The sequence below is a fragment of the Corvus brachyrhynchos genome, unplaced genomic scaffold, assembly GCF_000691975.1.
Source record: "Corvus brachyrhynchos isolate BGI_N302 unplaced genomic scaffold, ASM69197v1 scaffold112, whole genome shotgun sequence".
NCBI lineage: Eukaryota > Metazoa > Chordata > Aves > Passeriformes > Corvidae > Corvus > Corvus brachyrhynchos.
In genome coordinates, this window is record NW_008236765.1 from 10,537 (window position 1) to 15,818 (window position 5,282).

General features: G+C 43.0%; 1 long non-coding RNA gene across 1 annotated transcript in view; it reads right to left on the reverse strand.

The window, feature by feature from the left end:
- Positions 1-6: 6 nt before the first annotated feature.
- LOC108444944 overlaps positions 7-5,282 on the reverse strand; it is a 44,035-nt gene continuing 38,759 nt past the window's right edge. Inside the window, exons 6-9 of the long non-coding RNA XR_001859661.1 lie at positions 3,213-3,338; positions 2,899-3,024; positions 154-274; positions 7-45 (exon numbers count right to left, since the gene is read on the reverse strand). This is a non-coding gene — a long non-coding RNA (uncharacterized LOC108444944). The remainder of the gene's footprint in view (positions 46-153; positions 275-2,898; positions 3,025-3,212; positions 3,339-5,282) is intronic.

Genomic DNA, 5,282 nt, shown 5'->3' on the forward strand with positions numbered 1-5,282 from the left:
ACAATCACTGCAGGGCCTGGGCTGGCCTGCCTTCCTAGGAGAACTCTGGGGGGAGAGACAGAATGTTTAAAGTAATGCAATATTGGCATTGCAGTTATTATTTCTATTTCTGATACATTTGTTGGGGTAATTACTCTGGATAGTATTTTTTACCTCAGGCAGTAAGTTAGGGGTATCAGCTTCGTCCTGAGCGGGTATCAGCACGTTCCCAGAAGGAATGTTAGCTTCTGTCCAACACACCACGGAGGCCAGCAGGAGTGGTGCTGGTGCACAACTGAAATGAAGCACACTTTTACTCAGACTGCTTTGTGAATTTTTTGTTGAGATGTTTCTGCACACCTTCTTGTGACATGTTGAATTTAGAGATGAGCTGATAAAGGCAGGAGCACTGTTCTGTCATCACTGTCTGACTTTTTTAAGATTTCAAACTCCTTAGTATTAAGTCCTAAAATTTTTACCATTACTTATGACATTGATGACACCACATCAATTTCTTTAAGGGTTCCTTTAATACAAGTGAAAACTGAAATAATTGCTCCAGAGCACAGTTTGCCCCAGCTGAGTGCTTCTGAATTCAGAATTACTACGCCCCATAGAATGGAGTAAGTCTCTTCACCTTTGCTGAGAAAAGACTGGATGCTTGGCCTTAAATCCCACAGCCAAGGTTTTTTTTCTTCATTCTCAAAGACAGCCTGGATTGTAGCACAGTTCTAACACGGTGGTGTCAACATAGAGCATTACAGACCAGATGCTGGCCAAACCTCTGGCTAGGCAACAGGATTTGTGCTGGGCACCACCACAGCTCATGAACACAGTGCTCAAAACACACTGTTCTGACCAAAAGATGCCTCAGTACAAAATTTTCACTGGATGAAACCCTTCCCTTCAGAAGTACTCAAGTGCTATCACCGTCATGGTCACAGCTCACTCACTACCTGAGTTCTCTCAAGTGGTGCTAACCTGAGGCATCAAGAAACAGCAAGATCAGGTAGCTGCCATGGTTGTGTCCTACACCTCACTCCTTTTCATGTTCCCAGTAAATGTTAACTGCTCAGGATGGTGCTGGTTTCTAGCCTTGGCTCACTGACTAGTGCGATCAAGACAGAGCGATGTAGTCCTCATGTATGCACAGATGCTGCACACCCTCTTCAGACATTGACGAAGTATCCTCTGGGATCTTCCAAGTCCCCTTCTTCCTTCAAGAGTTTGTCATCACTGCATTTATTCCAAGTGCTCTTCCCTCACATCAGGATTTATTTGGAAATTCTGCAAACATATGTACCTATGTACATAAGCAGCTTTTATGTTAGCTACATATATCCTCCGATGAAACTCTCCGTCATGAATCACATTTTCTTAAGGAAGTTGTCTCTGCTAAGATAAGGAAGCTAAACTCAGGCGGCAGATAAATACCTGGGGCAGACCCTTCCACAGGTACTTGTTTTCATTCCTGTAGTCCAAATGACAATCTTTTCAGCGTAATCTAAAACATCTCTGGACCTGACTTCCTTAGAAAAGAAATTGCAGTTGGTATCTTAATGAACTTAGGAAACAAAGCTTCATTTAAACTTAAAAGCATCAGCTACAATTAAAGCAGCACTTCATTTTCCTAGAACCTGTTTAAACCACTGCCAGTCAAACCATAACAGGGGCCACCGACCTTGTGTTTCTAACAGGCAATTAACTCTAGCAAGCTTACTAGAATTTAGTCCTTTAGTAAATTAGGGAGGAAAAAAAAAGGAAAACCTCCAATAGTGATTCTGTGTGGATACAATATTGCTGCTAGCAAGAATTTTCTTGCTTCTTTCTAAGCCCGTGGGATACTTTTCTCTCTCACGCAGAGACTAGCAGAAGTTCTATAAACTATGAACGCTTGTGACCTTGTAGAACTATGTTTATGGTACAGTAGAAAAATATTTTGACAATGGATGTTGAGGATTTTAGCCAATCCACCCAGGGGGTGGCTGATGCTTTGTCCAATTAGACTATGAAGAAAAAAGTCTATAAAAGAGTTTGTAAGATAATTAAATAAATCAATCTTGCTGCACAATTCCTGCCTGTTGGATCTTCTCTCCTATGGCTGCGGGATACAGTAATAAGTCTGAGTAGGTTCACTCTAGAGCACCATTTTCATTATTATGAATTCCACTAAAATAATTACAATCATCTTCTACCCAACCCTCATCCCCCAAACCCAAGAATTTTATCGCTTTTTTTAAAGCAGGTATCTCTACCTCCATACATCAGCTTTTAGGTCAAAAATCCAAAAAGCGAGGGATCCCAGGTTAACAACAGCAGAAACTGATGTTTAGAACAACAGCTGTTTTTCCAGTACCTGACAGAAATGCCTCGCCAAGCTTTACTGTCTTGTGTTTGGACTTGTTCCCCCTCTTGGGCAGTCTCACACTTTTGAGCTCCACATAGGCCCTGTGCTGACAAGCTCTAAGGAGGTACCCGAAGGCAAGCTCTAAATATACTCAAGACTTACATTACTCCAGTTTACTGTCATTTACCTTGAAGAGCTCTTGAATGTTTCAGTAAGCATAGAATTGCAACACTCTAACTGCTTTCTTATTAAGCATCAGAATAAACAGCTGCTTATTTTAATGGGTTTCTTCAGGCAGTTGCTAACAGTTATTTTGCCACATGCTGTGGTCTGTGCTTAAACATTATCAGAGGCTGGTTCAGATAAATACAGTCAGTGGCTGCCTGCAAGGTAAAAGCATCTTTGAAAGCACATCTTTGAATGCCCTACAGCAGCTGTATAGCATTAAAGAAATGTGACATAACTTTGGAGTGGTGGAAACGGTAAAACTTCCTCCAATCCCAATTTTCTAGCTGTGTTTTGCCAGCAAACTGCCTAGACCTTGGATTCTTCTCCAATAAATCTACTCATACCTGAGTATGACGTTTTGCTTCTGCTTGCTTATGTGTTTGCTTCCTGCTAGGAAGTACCAGTCAGATTTCAACAGTTCCAGAGATGCAGTTGGACATTTAAAGACAGTTTCCAGATTGTCCCAATACCTATCATCAGAGCAAAAAGAGATGGAAAACCTTACAAAGAGATTTTGAAACTGCAGGTAGAAGTCACAACAAACTGGCAAGCAAATGGCAATGCATTGCTCTACCCAGCATAAATCAAAGACCATGGAGATGAAGTAAAACTGCCCACAATTCTGTCCTTGCTCACAGAGCAGCTCCCCAGGACTCACCTGATGATGAGGGTGGGTTTTTGTTTCTTTCATGTGGACCAAGTTGCAAGACCTGTCCTCTCACGGCTGAAGATTCTGCAAGGTCACTTCCACTTCAACTTGGGTGTTGATGCTCACAGAAATTCTCTAGAAATAACAATAGTTTTTCAGAGCTTCTTTGTTGCTGGTTTTCATAGCAAGCTCGAGTGTCTGTTTCTGATTCTGTCGCCTCACTGTTATTTAAGTTGCTACTACTCCAATCATTTTCTCTAGCAGTTAATGATGTAGGCTGTAAAGCAGCCCTTTCCAATGTGTTCCAGAAACTCCCTAAATCTACCAGGCTACCACAAAACGGAAATACCTGTTACTGTGGTGGGAGGGCATACGAGTCATGGGGTTTTTTGTTTTTTGTTTTTTGTGGGGGTTTTTTTGTGTTTTTTTTTGTTGGTTTAGTTTAGTTTGGTTTGTTTGTTTGTGTTTTTGTTGTTGGTGGTGGTGGTTTTGTGTTTTGTGTGTTTGTTTTGTTTTTCATTTTTCTTATTTTTCTTAACCTGTTACAGCTGCAATAAGAAGTCATGAAGTCTTCCACACCTTCACACTTTATCCCCCCACACACCCCTTGGCATGATTTTATATCTCTGGACTTTGGAGACAGTCATCTCCTATTTGCTGCTGATCTTATGACCTTCTACAAAATACCAGACCAGGTGCAGAGCAGAAAAAATACTTGCTTTCTCATCTCCCAGTTGCCAAATCTGGTCAGGGTTTCATGAAGGCACTCAGCACATCTACATAAACCCATACCCTGTGTGCAACCTTGCCACCCAGACACTGGAATACTGCTAAGAGAAAACCGAGTCCTTGATGCCTGCCTGAATTTCCCTGCCTGAGCTTTAGCGCACTACCAGCAAAGGCTCTTGGCAGGTGGCTGCATCCAGGGAGAGAAAGAGGCAGCTTTGCAGACTGGCACCAGGTGGTGTCACCTCACTAATAGAAACATGCTGGAAATGGAACATGAGGCACTGCACCAAACTGGGAGAAACAGCTGTCTGCCAAGCTCCACAATACTCCTAGATCCAGGCTCCAGGTTCTCTCCTAGGAGAGCTGCTGCCACGAACATGTGCCCACCCTTGATCATAGGAAGCCAGTTACAGACCTCATGTCTGTCTCACCAGATAAGGAAAGGGATCAGCACTGCTGTGACTCCTAAATCAACATCAAACCTAAAGCACTTACTTAGAAACAAGGACAGAAGAAGCTTATCTAGCCATTTTCTCAATGAAAGACTGCTTTAGGGAACTTCAATCATCTCTCCAGCTCCACCTAAGCAGCACCAGTTTTTCCTGGTTCAGGTGGTTTTCCAGCAGAGCCTGGTTACTCAGCCTGGCATTGCACACAGCCTGCTGCTAGGCACACCCTGATGTGTTCCCAGAGTGCTGCTGGCAGGTCCTGTAAGTGCCTCTTGAACATAAAGAACAGCAAGGTACCAGCCATGAGTATCACTTCAGGCATGTGGAGCCTTTACAAGGGCAGGCCTGCCTGCAGGCACACAGCTGGGAAGGCCCTCACAGCATTTCAGAACATATTCCCAGCAGGAGCCTGGAAAGACTTGCTGGGGCAGGTACCCATTTGCTGTCACAGGATGACATATTCACAGCCATACTGGATGGTGCAGGGCTTAATCCACACCCTCCTGTTTTAGCATGTGCCTTGCTCAGTGGGGTGGCCATTCAATTAAATCATGGCATCCTTCCAGATGATTTTTATTAAAAGCCGTCTCCACTAAGTTCCCTACAGACCAGCTTTGTAAAACAATTACCTTTCCTTGTACCAAGAGCTCCTGTATTTAACTCTGCACAAGATTTAATAAAACAAAATAAGCCTCTTGAAAAATCAGTGACAGGCCTGGCTTCCACCTTGACAAAAATCCTTTCATACAGGGAATAGATTAAAAGTAACCACTGGCTAGAAACTGGCTGAAATTTATAGACAACAGGTGAGGAGATAGATTAACACACCGCCTGCGTGTTCCTGAGGCAACTCCAACAGAGATATCCTTTCTACAACTTGAGTGCGATTTGGAATTCTCCC